Source organism: Mustela lutreola, chromosome 2 (genome assembly GCF_030435805.1).
Source record: "Mustela lutreola isolate mMusLut2 chromosome 2, mMusLut2.pri, whole genome shotgun sequence".
NCBI lineage: Eukaryota > Metazoa > Chordata > Mammalia > Carnivora > Mustelidae > Mustela > Mustela lutreola.
The window spans coordinates 148862672-148881055 of record NC_081291.1 but is presented as its reverse complement, the minus strand read 5'-3'; the positions used below and the strand labels follow the sequence as shown (position 1 = coordinate 148881055).

Below are 18384 nucleotides of genomic sequence, written 5' to 3'. Positions count from 1 at the left end.
AGAACTGTACCTTCTGATACAGTAGCCCCTGGCCACCTTAAGCTCTAGAAATGTACTAGTCCCAACAGACATGTGCTGGAGGAGTACAATACACACTGTGTTTCAAAGACTTAGCACATTACCAAAAATGTGAAGTATCTCAATGATTTTTTTGCCATCGATTACATACTGAAACGATAATTTTGGGGATATAGTGATTTAAGTAAAGTATATTATTAGAATTAATTGTTTCTTTTTATCCTTTTTAATGAGTCTGCTTGAAAATTTCAAGTTACATAGGTGTATTTCTAACAGACAGCACTGTGTTAGTGGTTTCATTTCAAGTGTGAAAAGAATCTCCAACTTTCTTTCCCACACACACCTTCAAAAATCTTCTTTTGGTCTAATTTTAAAGTCTTTTTTATGAGACATCAAACTTTGTTGTTGTTGTTGCCACAATTAGGAACAATTTTCAAAATCCAATAATTTTTTTTAAATGGACAATGACTACTCAAGTAGCTTTGTACCTGGAAAGCCAGGCAAGAAACATGGATCAAAGGGATAGTCTCAGATGTTTTCAGGTGAAACATTACATTTTCTTCACCCCGACCTTGCACAAAATGGAGGTTTGTATGAGCCCCACTACACAGATTTGCCACAAGTAAGTCATTGCCTAAGAGTCAGGTTATCTAAGTTCTACATATCAGTGGGGCTGGATTCCTATTAGACATAAAAATACTGTAGACAAAAGGAACATCAGAATTAGCAAAGACACTTTAAAAGTGGAGGCAGTGGGAAGGACATGGACTCCATCATGTCAGTGTCCAGCCACTCAGAGCCATCTCTCTCTAAAGATATAGTGTCAGATCTCAAGAAAGGTCAGATTACAAAATTTCTGCCATATAAATTCATTTTAAAAATTTTGTTAAAAAAATTTATTTATTTGAGAAGTAATAAATAAAAAAATTTATTTATTAAGAAGGCAAAGGGAGAAGCAAATACCCTACTGAGCAGGGAGCCTGGCATGGGGCTCGATCCAGGACCCTGAGATCATGACCTGAGCCAAAACCAAGTCGGATGCTTAACTGACTGAACCACCAGGTACCCCAAAGTTCACTTTAATGTTCTTTATATATTAGACATAATTGATTAATAGGTTTGCAATGACACTAACTCTGCAATTCTAATTTGTTGATATTCTTCAACATTAACATCATTCCTTATAATGAGCTACACTAAGGTACAAATAACTGATAGTGGATCTTCCTTCCCTGATATCATCTATTTTAATAAATGGAATTCTTTCTCAGGCCCCTTATTCTTTTTTCCCTTGTCTACTAAATACAGGTAAATCCCAGTTAGAGCAGATATATATTTATATGTAATTTTCTTTTATAGATCTGCTCTATCTGGAGTTACTGCCTCTTTTTTTTTCCATCTGTTCACTGGCTTGTTCTTCCCACACCTTGAATAGCTCTATAAAACACTTAAGAGTATAATCTTCCATTTTGTCAAAACTGTTACATAGTTCATCCAGTCCATTTTTCTTCCAGGGATAGTTCTTTAAGTGTTTTTTCCTTCAGGATGCCCTGTTTCCTGGATCCTATGTCTTCTATTCTTGGTGTAGTCTCATTTTAATGAAACATTTCCTCCAGTAGCTTCTGAAAAACATCAGAAATAAATTTTTTGAAATTCAACATGTCTGAAATATCTTTATCCTCATATTAGAATGCTTCGAGTTGAAAATAATTTTCCATCATATTTTTTAACTTGTTTTATTGTCTTTTAGTTTTAAATGTTGTGGCTGAGAAGTTTGATGCCATTTTAATTTCTAATTCTTATGTATGATATGTTTTCTCTCTAAAAGATTCTGAACTCCCTGTTTAACATTGGAGATCTTAAATTTTGTGATGGACCTGATACATATCTTTGTTCTTTCATTTCTTAGATCCTTTCAATCTGAAAGCTCATGTTCTGAAGAAATGTCTATATTACTAGGTTTTAATATGTAATATTGTAATATATAATATTAAATTTAAAAATTTTCCTTTAATATAAAATTTCCTTTTCCATTATTTTTTTCTCTCTCTCTTTCTGGTTCCAAAGTTTAACTTTGTTTTTTGGTCACCTTTTTTTCTATTGTTTTTCTAAGGAATTTTTATCATTCCCTTTCACAGTGGAGGCTGTTCTTAAAAGATCTTGAATATCATAATTCAGCTTAAGCTACTCAGTGTGTTTGGATGGAGTCTATTGGTGTGGACTTTACTGTAGGGCAATTGCATGACAATCTGGCTTTTTCAGAAGACTGTCAAGCATCAATTTTTGGGTATCTTTGTTCTGCGGTTGTTCAGTTTCTCGAGAGGATCCTCTGATCCCCTGCTTGGGGGTCTTTAGGAAGCACATTTGTCTGTCTAATTTTGGACATGTTATGTTTGAGGTGCCCATGAGACATGCAGGTGGAGATGTTGAGCAGGTGGGGATCTATTGGATGTATGGGTTTGGGGCTCAGAAGAGAGCATTAGGCTGAGACATCTAATGGGGCTGGTGTGGGTAAATAGATAGTAAATGACAGGGCTGACGTTACCTATGGAAGGAATGTAATGTGAGGAAGAGGTCCTGGGCAGAATTTCTGAAGAGTCACAAAACATCAGGGTGAGAGAAAGAGAAAGCATGTGGCTAGGGAGATTGGAAAGGAGAGGTTAGAAAGGTGGAAAGAAAAGAGTATGAGAGTATGGCTTCATGGAAACCAGAAGTCTCCTGACCCAAGTGTTTTTTCCTAAAATGAGGTTAGAGCCCCCCTCATATGCTCTTCTCCAGGTTGCACTTTATATCATGTACTATAGTAAGCATTTACGTAATTGATTCATTTGTTCACTGAATAAATATCTAATGAGGACCTACTATGTGCCAGAATTGTTTCAGGATACAGATACAGCAGGTACAAGACAGACAGGGTCCCTGTTTCCATGAAGTTTATCTTCTAGTGGGGATTAACAGGTAGGGCTAATAAGGAAGGAGGTAGAGCAAGAGAGAGGTCAAGTGTGGCAAATGCTTCTGGGAAGTCAGTGACAATGAGGACCGAAGAGCATCCAATGGATTTTTCCACATGGAGCTCACTGGAGACACTAGTATGGTGAGAACAGAAACCAGACCAGAGAGGGCTAAGGAACAAATGATGTACCAATCGAGAGAGGAAACACAGATGACTTTGGTGGGAAGAATGAGCAAAGGGGGTGGGAATAGAACAGCACCTGTAATATCTTCATATAGGAAAAAAAATTCAGTTAAGAATGATTGGAACATGTTTAACAGGTGATTGAAAGGATCAAATTGCTAGAATAAGATTGAAAAGCTAGCAGAGAACAAGGGCAGATACTGAGTAGCTTGAGGTTTCTTAGAAGAGGGGTAGAGAAAGGTACCGGAATGCATCTGGGGAGATTTGCCATGGATAGCAGAAGGGACTTGCTCCAAGGGTGGAGGCTGAACATGGGATGTTTAAATGAGTGAATTTAAAGATTTGTGAGCAGCAGTGGGTTTAGTATAGGGGAAACTCGCTGGAAATGACGTTCGGGAATTACATGGCAGAGGAACCGATGGCCATCCTGGGTGATGTTTCTGTTGCCAGGAGGACGGAGTAGATGGAAGGCAGAGGAAGGCTGGGTCAATGTTCTCAGTGCAAAGCCTTTAGGTGATGGCCTGGCTCATGGGCTCCACCCAGGGACTGAAAGTCGGGGAGAGGTGGATCCCTAAACAAAGTCTCAGCCACAGTCCTAAGAAGGCATACTGTGTGCAGGGAGGCAAACCTCAAATGCTGGCTATGGGTCATGGACAATAGTCCCCAGTAGATGCTCCATATGGAATCAGCCTGCCACATGGGACCAGCTCCAGAGTTGAGGCTGGGGACTTCTGTTGTTCCCTTCTACCTTAAAGCCCCAGTTTATGTACGGTCCTGCAAAGTTCAATTTAAACCCAGAAGCCTAGAAGTTGTGTCAATAGTGGCTTCTGTTGTTAGACAAAACAGTGTTTGGGGCAGGTAAGGCTTGTATTCCCTTAAGCTCCAGGTGGAGAGACATAGCATTTTTATTTAGAGCAGCACTGGTCAATAGTGCTGTAGCATATACCAAAATCATCTGGAGAGCTTGTGGAAAAAAAAAAAAATGATTGTTAGGTCCTACTCTTGGAATTTCTGATTCAGAGGGGTTGGGGTGGGGTTTAGAAAATTTGCATTGCTAACAAGCTCACAGGTGCTGGTGATGCTGCTGGCCCAAGGACTACACTTTGAGAACCACGGATTCAGAGCACTGTTACAAATTCTGATAGCACATTGGAATCACCTGGGGAATTTTAACACTCACATGGTCTGGGGTAAGACGTGAACATCAGGAATTGTCCAAGCTCTGCTGGTGATTTGACAATGAGGACTGAGAGTCTCTGGTTTAGAGAATTGGCCCCACTTGAGAAAAGCACATTGAACAATTGATTTCTTCTGCTCTTGGAGCAGCTGTGGTTATTTACGTCATCTGTTCGGACAGTCAGTTTCCAAGAGATGGTTCATTATATACCTTATGCCCATGAGAGTTGTGAAATAGTCCCGTATTTGACTTTGTGTTGCTGCTGTTTTTACCCAGATCATCACAGAGTGCGATTTTTAATCCAGAAGGAATTATGGCATTTGTTTATCTGAAAAGACCCATTTTGATCAATTTGCAATTTAAGGGGATATTTGGAAATGTGGTATAGTTCATTTCTTTAATGGAAATGACTTGGCTCATTAAGCCCCACCAATAGGTTTCCACTTGAAAAGCTTTATAACTTCCTGGTCAGGCCTGGGCAGGGTACGTACTTGAATGTGGAACCCACAAAACTTGCTTCTAGGCTGTCTACATTAGGAACTAATAGAAACCAGGATAGGGGCGCCTGGGTGGCTCAGTGGGCTAAAGCCTCTTGCCTTCCGCCCAGGTCATGATCCCAGGGTCCTGGGATCAAGCCCCGCATGGGGCTCTCTGTTCAGCTCTCTGTTCAGGCTCTCTGCCTACTTGTGATCTCTGTCTGTCAAATAAATAAAATCTTCAAAAGAAAAAAAAAAACAGGATAAAAGTACTATGTGGTGCTTTTGGTACTCAGCAAGTCATCATTTACTCCTTACTTCTCAGTTGATCTATACTTTGCTAATTATCTCCACTGTTGACTAGTTTAAAGCTCCTTCTCTAGGATCCATGATTCTAGTTTGTAGTTTTAGCCAAGTTATAATGAAGTCCTTCTATTATTCCTATGACCAAATTAAGTTAACAAATTTTAAGGGCGATCCCCAGATTTCACAAGTTAAAAAAAAAAAAAAAGCCTACAGTGTAACATAATAAAACCTGTTTGGGGGTGCCTGGGAGGCTCAGTTGATTAGGCATCTGCCTTCAGCTCAGGTCATGATCTGGTGTCCTAGAATTGAGCCCAGCCAGTCTCCTCTCTGGCTCCTGGCTCTGCGGGGAGTCTGTTTAGTCCGCTTCTCCTTCTTCCTTTGTCCCTCCCCCACATTGTGCTTGTGTAGGCACCCTTATTTCTCTCTTTCTCAAATAAATAAATAAATAAATAAAATCTTTTTTTAAAAAAAAAAGCCTGTTTGTGGTGCTGTTTAAGAGTATGGATTTGGGGGGCATCTGGGAGGGTCAGTGGGTTGAGCCTCTGTCTTTGACCTTCTGAGGTCATGGTCTCAGGATTCTGGAATTGAGCTCTGTGTCAGGCTCTCTACTCAGCAGGGAGCCTGCTTCCCACCCACCCCCCTCTCTGCCTGCTTCTCTGCCTACTTGTGATCTCTGTCAAATGAATAAATAAAATCTTTTAAAAGAGTATGGATTTTGGAGTCTGAATGCTAGATTCAATTTCCTAAAAACTAAAGCACTTTACATAACTTACAAATTACATAACTTACCTGAGTTTTCATTTCTTTATCTGTAAAATGGGAATATTAAATCACCTGGCAATAACTACTTCACAAGTTGTATCAAAAGACACAATGTGTGAATGCTTTCTGTAAACTGTTAAATAAAATACAAATGTTAATGATTTCTACCACAGGGTTTACAACATGTGAAATTTTGGAATGAATTTTTAGGGATAATTGAGGTTTCTGTGCAAATGTTTTTATTTCAATGAAAGTGGAAACATTTTCCTCATGTTTAGCAATCCTGGGACCAGGCCAAATAACTTACCTACTTGCTCCAGAAAATACTTGTTCCCAGAGAGTAAGACTGAGGTTAAGATGACTTACCAAAAGTAACAGCTTGCTCAGTAAGCTCAACTTCAAGACTCTCTCCTCCCAGCCTGACAACCCAAAGCCATTGAGGTGTAATAGTCCCAGTCTCCTGCCTTCCAAGTCTTGCCTTCAAGTCATCCATCCCAGGCCCTAAAGTCCTATGAACATCCTCCCTTGACTTTCACTTTTTGAGACACATCCTGGAGTGTCAAGGTGGTTCTCTTCCAATACAATACAGACAAAAATCTTAGTTTTTCTTAATTAACAGGTTTTCCCGATGGTCTTTTAAGGAGCCGATGCAATTCTATTGAAAAATCTTTCCAACTTTCTTCATCTAAGTAGGGATGGCTGCCCATGAAGAACATAAGGGAATCTTATCTATTTCCAGATATTATTCAGTGCCTTAATTGATCTCTGAGTACTGATTTTTTATCCAAACGCATAGCCCACTAAACAATTTAAACCTCTGGATAGTTGAGCCTTGATGAGTGGAAATAAAGTGGAATAGTCTTCAAAACTGGCTACCTACCTTAGAATCTTTGGGAGTGGAGCCCAAGAACAGGGTAGGCTCCATGGGAGCCTCTGATTTAATGTTAATTAATTAGGGATCATTAATTAGGTATTGGTTAGGTTCTCAAAACTCCACAGGCATCACAGTCTCCTGAGGAGCTTAGTAAGAATGCAGTTTCCTGAGCCTCATGTCCAGAGATTCTAATTCATAGACATTGGGTGGGAGCCCAGCATCCATATGTTAATCAAGCATCTGGAGTCTTCTACTGACCAATTTTGGGAAGGGTAGATTGATGTGGAAGAAGTAAGATTCTCACAACTGCAGGAAACTGATTATGATTAAAATCTTTAAATAATATCTAATAATGAGGTACCATTTCCTGAGATAATACTTTTTAAATTCTGAGCTTTAGTTTCCTCATTTGCAAAATGGAATTGCTACCATAAGAGATGTCCTATTTTTGTCTTTGTCATTACCTTGACTGAAATCTGCATAGTGAAAGAACAATTGGCAATTTGGTTAAGATCCTGTTTTGAATTCTATTGTTAATGTTGCTAAGCTCCTTTAAATTTAATGTGTTGCCTTAAATAGAATATTCATTCTCTTGGAATAAGTCCAATTATATGTAAGTGTTTTAAATATATTTGATTTGTGCTCATCTTGGAATTTGAGCTTAATCAATATTGTCATATGATCACAAATATAATCAGTACAAAAATCTTAACAAGTAAACAGCTGAGGTCCTAAAAGTGCCAGGTACTATAGGACAGGAGTTGACGAGACGTGACAGGTACATATAATTATAAAACAAGACCAACTATAATAAATAAACAAGAAAGTTCTGGGTCCAAAGGATAGAAACAAATCTATGAGAAGGTGGCACTTTTAAACAGTGAAATTTATAGAATTTATATTATATCTGAGAATTATATCTCAACACATCTGTTATTAAAAAATACATATTTAGCAGCAGTCCCACTTTTGGGTATATATCCAAAATAATCAAAATCAAAATAAAGAGATATTTTCATTCCTGTGTTCATTGTAGCACTATTCACAATAACCAAGATATATAAATTACCCACATGTGTATCAACAAATAAGTGGATAAAGAAAAGGTATAATTCACACAATGGAATATTATTTAGCCTTTAAAAAGAAGGAAATGCTGTCATATATGACAACACTGATGAATCTGGAGGATATAGAGGATATAAGGTTAAGTGATAAGCCAGAAGGACAAATGACTCCCCTTATATGAGGGATCTAAAATAATGAAACTCATAGAAGCGGAGAACAGGATGGTAGTTGCCTGGAGCTGGTTGCAGGAGGCAGAGGGAAATGGGAGTTATTTAGTAAAAAGTCTTAGATATATGAGATGAATAAGGAGTAGAGATCTGCTGTACAACTTGGTGCCTCTAGTTAAAAATACTGAATCGTGTACTTAAAAATGTATTGACACTAGATCTCATGTTAAGTGTTCTTACAACAATAAGAGGCACAAGAAAACTTTTGGAAATGATGGACATGTCTATTACCTTGACTACAATGATGGATTCATGAGTATCACATTATGTCCAAACCCATGAAGTTATATACATTAAATATGTGCATTTTTTACACATCAATTATGATGTGGGAAACAAAGGCAAAAGAAAAAAAAGTGAATTTTCTTACTACTTATACCCCACTGGCAAGTCCTTGAAAAGGCAGAGTGAACTTCCTCTAAGAACTCAGCTTCTTTGATGTTGATCCTTTGCTGAAGGCAAAAGGCAATCTTAGGGGCTCCTGGGTGGCTCAGTCGTTAAGCACCTACTCTTGGATTTGGCTCAGGTCATAATCTCGTTGGGGAGCCCTGCATGGGGCTCTGTCCTCAGTGTGGAGTCTGCTTCTAATTCTCTCTCCCTCTCCCTCCTGCTCTCTCTCTCAAACAAATAAAAAATCTTTAAAAAAAAAAAAAAAAGGCAATTTTTTGTTAACATTGTCCCAAACTCCAGGATTCTACTTATCTCTACCCCTCAAGATACATACTAGAAGTCTTCCAAGCATATGGCCCATTGATATACACCTGAAGGGTCTCATGAGTAAGGTTTTACTAGACAGTAATAAGTGACCTTTTCCTAACAATGGCTAGCCCCCTCAAGATCCTGCAAACTTTGTTTCCAAAATTTGCTAGAGACTTGCACCATCCCTAAGCCTCTCCCAGCTTGAAAGTGAATAATGTGCCACTCCTCATGACCCCAGTGCTGCTCTTTCTGCCCACAGGTCCTGTCCCCATGCTTTAATAAAATCACTTTTTTGCACCAAAGTCATCTCAAGAATTCTTTCCTGTTTGTTCTGAACCCCAATATTTCCACATCAGATTATACCTCATAGAGCTGTAAAAAATGCATATTTGGAAATGTAAAATTAAGATAAACCTTTTTCTTCTCTATATAAAAGTAGTATCAAGACAGTCAATTCAGGAATGATGTGGTATTCCACAAGGTCAGGGAACCATGCTCTGTCATCTTCAGCATGTGGCTTCCCTCTATGATTCCAAATGGCTATTTGGGTTTCAGTGACCACGCTGGCATCTTAGGCAGCAGAAAGAAGTAAGGGAAGGATGAAAAGCATGGTCTTCCTCTACAATACTTCCTGGAAGTTGTGCATGTCACTTCTTATATCTCCTTGGCAGAAGTAAGTCATGTGACCATATCCAATTAAAGGGAGGCTGGAGGACGTAGTCCTTACTCAGAGCAGCCTGAAGTCTGGTACTAGCATTCAGTAGGAAAAGAATATTTCTTATTAATGAGGAGAGAGAGGACAAATTAGTAGGCTCTGATACATGAACATTCTGTAGATGGTCTTGAATACCACGTTAGCATAGTTTGTTCTTAATTCATCAAGCAACTTGGAGACAATAGATTATTTTGAGGCAAAATGTGACATTATTTAGAAATGTAATTTCTGGCAGTGATATGTAGGATGGTTTGAAATGAAGAGAAACCAGAAGCAGGGAGACCAAATAGGTGATCATAATACACGAAGCAAGAGATACTATGGACAGAGTTTAGGCAGGCAGCAGGAGGACTGAGAGGAGACACTCAGTTGAAAGAATACAAGGGCTCCAGTAGATAGGAACTGAGTAAAATGGGCTCCCACCTTCCCAGCAAGAAGGTGGGGTGTGTAGGGGGGGTCTTCTGCATGCCTATTCTTTTGGGAGGATAGCTACTTGGGCCCCTGGAGGGGTATAGCTCAAACTCTGAACACCACTGGGACTAACTGAGAGTAAAATAACACACCTTCTGGCATCTCCTACAGCAGGAGATAAAAATCATTATCGATATCTCACATTTTACAGATCACCAAATACCCTGTTAAGTAGGTATATAATCACTTCTACCTCAGGCCTCAAGATGGGTAATCATTATATAACAGAGCCAGTATTTGAAAATGCTCCAACAGTACATAAAAATTAGCATTTATGTACTGTTTTGTAGTTTGCAAAAAGTTTCTAAACCACTCAATCATTCCCTTAAATGAGATACCCATTCAATAGCTGAGAAGACTGAGAAATAGCCATGTTGAGTAAGAGCCTATGGGCTGTGATGGGAAGGGATGACACCGAGGTCTTAATTGAGATCTTCTTGTCTCCTAATCCAAAGGTCGCCTTTCTTTGCTGCTTGAATGAGCAGAAAATGGCCATTTCTGGACGTGTTTGTGTGTAATGTGTGCTGTGCATTTGGTTATTGGAAAAAATGGAGAATGCTCCGAATAACCTGAGAATCGTGATTATCTTGTCATCATCAAAAATTTCTCCTGGGTGAAAGGGCCAGTGTTCCCTGTGATAGGAATGGTTTCTCCAACCAGGACATTGAGACTGGGTAGTATTTCCAGCCTTCCTAAATTACTTGTACATATTCCCTTGGTTGGTGTGGCAACGTGCTTCTCTTGTCACTCCTGATTTATGCAGGCCTTTCATGGTGTTCATTGAACTTACTGAGACTTCTGGGTTGGCTCATGGCCCATCCACATCTCCTTAAATCCTTCCTACCTCAAGTCAACAAAGATATAAAGCATGCTTTTAGCCTACTTAAGAGAATTAAATGCCTGCTAACCTAGAATAAATTACATCTGGTTAGGAAAGAAAATAGGAAGTATACTGTAGTTATTGATAACACGAGGAGTGTGGGACCAGCCCAAACATCTCATCATCACTAGGGCTTTATGTGCCCTATTTATTTATCACCACGAGCAAATAATGATAGATCTATTCAATGAAATGTTATTTACTCATTGAAAAATGGTAGCAAAAAGACTTTAGCCACACATACAAAAATACATTATATAACAAGGGAGGGGAGAAAGCAGTTAAATGTGCCCCACAGTTTTTATTATGTGAAGGAAATCTAAATATGCCACCCCAAAATATGCCAACTTGGCATAAAAATTGCTTTGAGCTGATAACAATTAAGAAGCAACAAATACAGAAAGAGCTTTCTGGCTTCCCCCATCTGCCTAAAAGCAGGATATAAATCTTCCTTTGTGAAGGTGTCCCCCTCCCTGCTCCTGGACCAGAAGAGCAGTCATTATCATTGGAGACAGAAAGTTGGCCCTGCGATGGGTCTGCACAAACAAATCATACTGAAGTAACCCTTATCTTCCAGTAGTTTCCTCCATTTATTTACCTTCCCACAATTTACCACCCCCCTGAGCACGAATCCTTTTTCTTTCGTCTTGCACTTCTCCACAAATTTCTCATCCTTTATTAAGACGGTATATAAGCCCCAGATTCTGACAACTCCTTTGAGTGACTCATTACTGAGTCTGACAGTGTATGTGCACATTGGATACATAAATAAGCTCTGGGGTTTTTCTTCTCCTGTTCACCTATTCTTTGTCAGTTTAATTTGCAGGGCCCCAGAGCTAACCTAAGAGGATAGAGGAGAAAGTTCTTCTTCCTCTACACATGTTAAATAAAAAGGAAAATGGCAGGAAGAAAATATACCACCATGCTAATATTGGTTATGTAGTGTAGTACATTCAAACAGGAAAAAAAATCTTAAAGCAGTATTGCAGTATTTTGTAAGGACTGAAAATTACCTGAACATAGCATCTGAATGGTTACAAACAAATTTGGCTCAGGAGTTAATCAACAATAATACCTTGAGGGGTACTTTGATTTAGGCCTTCATAAAGAGAACAGAATACTCACTTTATGAGAGTGAGTAAACCCATGCTATGAGGCAAGAGATACACGACAACACAGTTAACAAAAGCATGACGAAGAGGCAGGCTCTGGAGTCAGACTGTTATTGGCAAGGGTTTGGGCAAGTTGCTTAAACTTTCTATGCCTCAGTTTCTTCTTCTTTGAAGTGGGGGTAACAGTAACTGCTTGGTGGCATGGTTGAGGATGAAATAATACTGCCTATATACAGTAAGCACTCAATAAATGTTACTAGAGCCATTCTGAAAATGATTCTTTTCTTGCTAAAAAAATGTTCATAATCATCAGCTATGTGTAGCAAATGAATGACTTTATCAAATGTTTTGCAACTTTATTGGCCCTTCCAACTGTTTGATTACCGAAAACATCTCCCTGGGCCCTGGAAGTTTCTCTCTGGTCTGGGAGCTCTGTGGTCTCCTTTTTGGGTCGAGAAATAACTTCATATATGAAGTCCAAAATAAAATGATTTCCACAAGTGGTCGGAAATACAGATGCCATGATATGTCCTGAGAAATGCTGTCATATGTCCCGTTTCCCATTTGGCAGCACACAAGGGAGGGTCACAGTCTCCAACATGCAGTCCCCCTTATATTAGGCATGAATAGTGGGTAAAATGGAAGTGGCATGGGTGAGTCAGCTGTAGGAGGCAGAAAGTGTCATTATGAGGATGACAGACTAGAAGCGATGTTTTGCCACAAATTAGCTTTGTGACCCTGGGCAAATGGATTCCCTCTGAAAGGAGAGGAGGAAAGAGGGAGCATAGCTGGATAGATTCCAACATGAAAATTCTATGTCTATGCACCTCTCCCAGGGACCACTTCCTCTGAAATGACAGAGGAAACAATGCAGGTCCTCATAGGCCTCTACTGACTCACAAGATCCCAAGCAGATTATAGTGGGCCCTCCACCCTTCTTCACCAGTAAAGTCTGACTCAAGCTGAATTTAGGTTGAGTTGAGGATAGAGGTTCTGAGCCCACTTAGGCGGGCTCTGGGTTTCCTGGCTGTCATCATTGCCATGGCCTATTGCTTCCTCGTCTTTGGAATTCCCTCATGCTGTATAGTCTGCTTCTCTTTTCTCCCAACACCCTTCTGAATCAGGCTGATCTCTTCCTTTCCTTCACAGAAGTTCAGTTTACTTCTGGCTTGAACTTGGAGCTTTGGTGATGAAAGGAAGGAGATTGTATTTCTTCTAGTCAGAGCTATATTTTCAGGGCAGAGCTGCCTAGACCCACTAGAAATAAAAACAAGAGGAGATATGAGGTAATGGGCAAATCCCACCTGGCTGCCTCCTGGTTGGAGAAGAGCCCAGTGAGAATTTAGTTTCTGGCAGGTTAAGCTCAAAGTCTTACGGGGTGGATGCCATGTACTGGTGTCTTATTAGCTGATGGGTTGCAGGGAGAGCTTTTTTCTGGGTGCTGGGTAGAACTGCCTCCAACCCTTACTCTACACCCATGACTTCATGACTCCCCGAGGTCTAGAAGAGCCTTGATCTTTGATACATACAACGCTGAAACCAGAGGGTCCCTAAAAGCTGTTCGGTAGTGCGATACCACAGCCCTATTTGGTGTGGCCCTGAAAAGCTATAACATACATGGCTGGTGTAGAACAACATTCTGGAGGACTTCCAGGTGGATTAGGAACCTTTTCATTTTTACACAACATGAGTAATGTTGTGTGACCACTACATACACAGACACAGACTCAAGCTCAAAGCAGGTGACTAAAGAATGAATGACCTGTTTGCCAAGGCATTTGAAATATTCACTCCAAGATGGCAAACTGCAGTAAGTACAAGTCTTATGATCTGGTAATAATAGCTGTGGGTAGGCAGTATTTACTGCACTCTTATGAAATGTCAGTTGCTTAATAAGGATTATATCATTTCATGGTTGCTATATGTTTATCAGAATGGGGTCACTTTTCTCCACATTGTATGGATGGGAAAATAGAGGCTTAGAAGACTGAAATAACTCTTCCAAACTCATAAAGCCACTAAGTGGTGAAAACAGAATTTAAATATAAGCAGTCAATCCGTGGAACTTGTGTAGCCATCAGAAAAACTGATCTACTTCCACACATGTGGTCTCTCTCCCCAGAATATGGTCAACACTGTTTATTCTGTAATGAATTTCATTCGCTGTAGGTTAAGAACTAGGATTTTAGAGAGTTACTGCCTGGGTTTGAATTTCATTTCTACCCTCTATTTATTGTTGTAATCTTGACTTGGCTTAACCTCTGTGCCTTAGTTTCCTCATCTGGGGATAATAATAGTACGAAGTTCATGGCCTATTGCAAGGATTAAGTGAGACAACACAAATAAATTCCTAAAAACATAGTAAGTGCTAGTCCTTCTTATCATATGTTAGTTATTATTAGTGACACGCATTTATTGATTGCCTACTATATGGCAGGTACTAGGTTCTTACATACAGACAGAAGAGAGGAACAGTATTTTGTGGTTAAAAAGATAAGTTATGGGGAGTGGAAGACAGATATTTAAAGCAATTGCGACACAAAGTATTGAGATCCATCATGTAACACTAAGAAAGAAGTGAAGAGGAGGAGAGAAAGCTATAGGGAAAGGTTTGGGGCTAGACTCATAGGAATGAGTCTAAGGAATCCTATGTGTTAAGAGGTTAGGACTTCATCCTCTATACGCAATCAAGGGGTTGGGACATTTTTTCTTTTCCTTTCTTTTTCCCTTTCTTTTCTTTATTTTGGGGGAGTGCATTTTAAAAAGAGGGAGTAGCACCATCATTTAAGGGCTTTACTCCCCTCTGTTTGAGCCCCATTTAACCAGAGGTGAGTGTAAGCAAAGAACTAACAGAAGAATAAAAGTTCTTATGAAACTTTTTGGCCAGATTTTTAAAAAATTATGTTTGGAAGCTGATCTGTAGATTTTATAGAAGAAGATTCATTGTACAAAAAAAGGACTTCAAGTCATTTTATATCCTGATCCCATATGCATCGTGCAAGTGACTCTCATTGACTTAATACACTTGGCACCTTCCAGCATGTATAAAACATGGTGTATAAATAGTAGCATAGCCCTCTTGACGAGGGCAAAGATGACACTGTATTCTCTTAAGAATATGAGGTAACCTATAAAGCAGTTTTCTCACTGTGTCTGCCAGAAATTTTGAGCTGGGGGCATAATCCCCAGGGAACAGCAATAATTTTAAGAGTCCTAGCTAGGGTTGGCTGGTTTTTACGGCAGTAAACTCAACCTGTTCCACTGGTTTCAGTCTGCATGGCTGATTAAATGACCAGCATAGCTAGCCAGCTCCAACACAGAGACGCAAAGGAAGTGGAAAAACCCAGGCTATTAATGAAATAGCCAAGGGTGAGTGTAAAAATTTAGCATACAATGTTCATTTCTTCTTAGAGTTGATGATAGTAGTAAGAATGCCCAACAATTGGTGAAATGCTTAAAAAATACAGTATACCTGTAACACTCATTCACAATTGCATAGTTATGGAAAATGATATGGAAAGGGCGACTGAGTGGCTCAGTCATTAAGCATCTACCTTCAGCTCAGGTCATGATCCCTGCACTCTGGGATAGAGCCCTATACTGGGCTCCCTGCTCACCAGGGAGCCTGTTTCTCCCTCTCCAGCTCCCTCTTGCTTGTGTTCCCTCTCTCTCTCTCTCTGTCATAAATAAATAAAATCTTAAAAAGAAAAACAAGGATAATGATATGAAAGAGAACCCAATGACAACTCAAGCAGGTTATACTCTACCACCATGTCTAAAAAAAAAAAGTTTCTAAGTTGATGTGTAAAATAAAATCTTTTTTTTAAAAGAAAATAAAAGACTCACATTTTAATAGTTATTATTTCTAAGTGGAGGATTACAGTTAATTTTTATTTTACTCTTTTGCTTATATGTACTAGATAATTTTTCTGTAACTGAACATCTATTAATTTTGTATCCAAAGTTATTTTTTAATTAAAAAATTTTAAATGTAACTGGTGGGAATCCAGAGACATTTGACAACAGGATACAGAGAACATTCAAGGGCCAGATTGTGATGCTTAGCACTGGTTATGGATATAAGAAGAAAATGAGGTATGTGCAGCCCAGTGGCTTCCAGAAATTCCTGTTCCACAACACCACGGAGCTATAAGTGCTGCTGATGTGCAACAGACTTTACTATGCAGAGATTGCTCAAAAAATGGTTTCCTCCAAGAACCACAAAGTCATTGAGGAAAGAACTGCCCAGCTGGTTATCATAGTCACCAGTTCCACTGTGAGGCTGCACAGCAAAGTAAACGAATAGGCAGCTCATAGGCATGTTTTATTTGTGGTAAATAAAGCCATGAAAACTCTACCATCTGGCATTTTCCTCCTTTAGAGCAGAAACAGAAAAAAAAAAAATGGAATGAGGGGCGCCTGGGTGGCTCAGTGGGTTAAGCCGCTGCCTTCAGCTCAGGTCATGATCTCAGGGTCCTGGGATCGAGTCCCACATCAGGCTCTCTGCTCAGCAGGGAGCTTGCTTCCTCCTCTCTCTCTCTCTCTCTCTGCCTGCCTCTCTGCCTACTTGTGATCTCTGTCAAATAATAAAAAAAAAAAATGGAATGAAAACAAATTTGTAGGTGTTTCATACATGTAGCCCATTTTGTCCTCATGATAATCCTATGAGATAATTGTAGTTGAAACCATTGGTGTTCTACCAAATCTGTGTGTTTCACAGCATTTCCCAGCCTACCTTTGCAGTTAGGTTGGTCACACCACAGACTTCTGACAGATTGAATACAGGCAAAAGGTAGGTGCCTCCTTTCAGCCTGGTCATGTAAGATCCCGATGTCCTTTTTGCTTTCTCTTCTTCATCTACAAAACTGCAAGCAATTGACTCCAAGTTGTGCCCAGTGAAAGGAGCCCACATGGTCAGAGAGAGCTGCCAGGGACAGCCATCCATCTGTACCTTCCTGTGAAACAAGAAATAAACTTTGACTCCCTTAAGTCACTGAATCTTTGGATTTGTTTGTTACAACAGCATAGCTCGTCCTACTTTAACTAATATGGATTAATACTATTGTTATCCCATTTTACAGGCAAATCAACCAAGGCTCAGAGAGATAAATTAATTTTTGAAAAATTGCAGGGCTATACAGGGTAGAACTAGGATCCAAACTAACACCTATTACACTCCAAAGCTATACAGAGGACAACCTCCATAGAGTTATACTTTTTCTCTCAACTACCCCAGGTTGGAAGGCAACAATGCTTCCAACATATGTGGATTTTTAGAGTGAATATCAGGTTTGCTGTTGGGAGTATACATTAAAGCTTGAGGTACATAAAAATTACTAGGGATGCTGGTTAAAAACAATTACAGTTCCAGGACCCAATTCTCATAGACTCAGATTCAGTAGCTCAGAGGAAGGAACATGGAATCTGCATTTTTTAACAAGTACTAAAGAGGAAATCTGATGCCCAAAGGCAGGGCTTTTGAGGTAGCTGACCTCAGTGGTAGACAAGTCCCATCTTTCTGGTTTTCAGCCAATGACTCCCTCTAATGGAGAATTCTGGAAACATTCCTCCTCTTTCCGGGTTAAGGTATCAGAGAGAGTCCACCACCACCCTCCATGAAGCTGATAAAGACAATTATACACCTTCCAAGATCCCAGGTGCATGACCTGGACTTGACTCTCAGCCACACCTTGGAAACAAAGTTAGTGAAGGAAAGGAAAACTGAGATGAGCTATATGATAAAGCTTGTAAGACTCATGTTAAGGTTTCAGAATCATTCTAGATATATAGATCCAAGCCCAGTTCTCTACTGCCTTTCAGTTTCTGTGAGTTACCCAAAAACTTTTAAATAAATGACATTTAAGCTTAAATCCATGAGAATGTGTAGCTTGCTGTTGCTTACTAGTAAGAGCAATGAAACTTGCCACTCAAAAGAGTTATTATTGAGAATTGTGGCGGCTAGGTCACGGTGATTCTATTGAAACTGTAGCTAAAAGTGGTACAGTCTGAGCCATCTAAAAGTAATTTCAAAATATCTGACAAATTTACTACTCAAGCACAAAGCAAAGCAATACTAGTCTAGGGCAAATTTGTAAACATAATTTACTAGTCTAGGGCAAATTACAAACATAATTTGTAAGCTACCTTTTCTTCTCCATCCACTTGCTTCACACCTTGCAAACTTCCCCACTACTCAGCAAACTCCTTTCCCAGGATGCTAATGAGATTCTCACATTCTTCCACCTTTCCCTTTTGCCTTTCAGTTCCACAGACAAGCCTCCTGAAGAACCTCTCTGGCAAAGGCAGATCTCTCCCAGCAGGCACTAGAATGATTAAAGCTGGACGGGTTAAGGCAGAACCCACTGCAATGAACTTGGGAGAGGAAGGCTGAGAATTCTCATATATTGGTGCTTTTTTGTTGCCATATATCCCGCAAATGAGTGAGGCCACCTTGCCCATTCTA

At 39.6% G+C, this 18384-nt stretch overlaps 1 long non-coding RNA gene across 1 annotated transcript in view; it reads right to left on the bottom strand.

Moving 5' to 3' along the window:
- Positions 1-452: 452 nt before the first annotated feature.
- Positions 453-18384, bottom strand: part of LOC131824997 (uncharacterized) — an 85204-nt gene continuing 67272 nt past the window's right edge. Inside the window, exons 4-5 of the long non-coding RNA XR_009351078.1 lie at positions 16657-16876; positions 453-1640 (exon numbers count right to left, since the gene is read on the bottom strand). This is a non-coding gene — a long non-coding RNA (uncharacterized LOC131824997). The remainder of the gene's footprint in view (positions 1641-16656; positions 16877-18384) is intronic.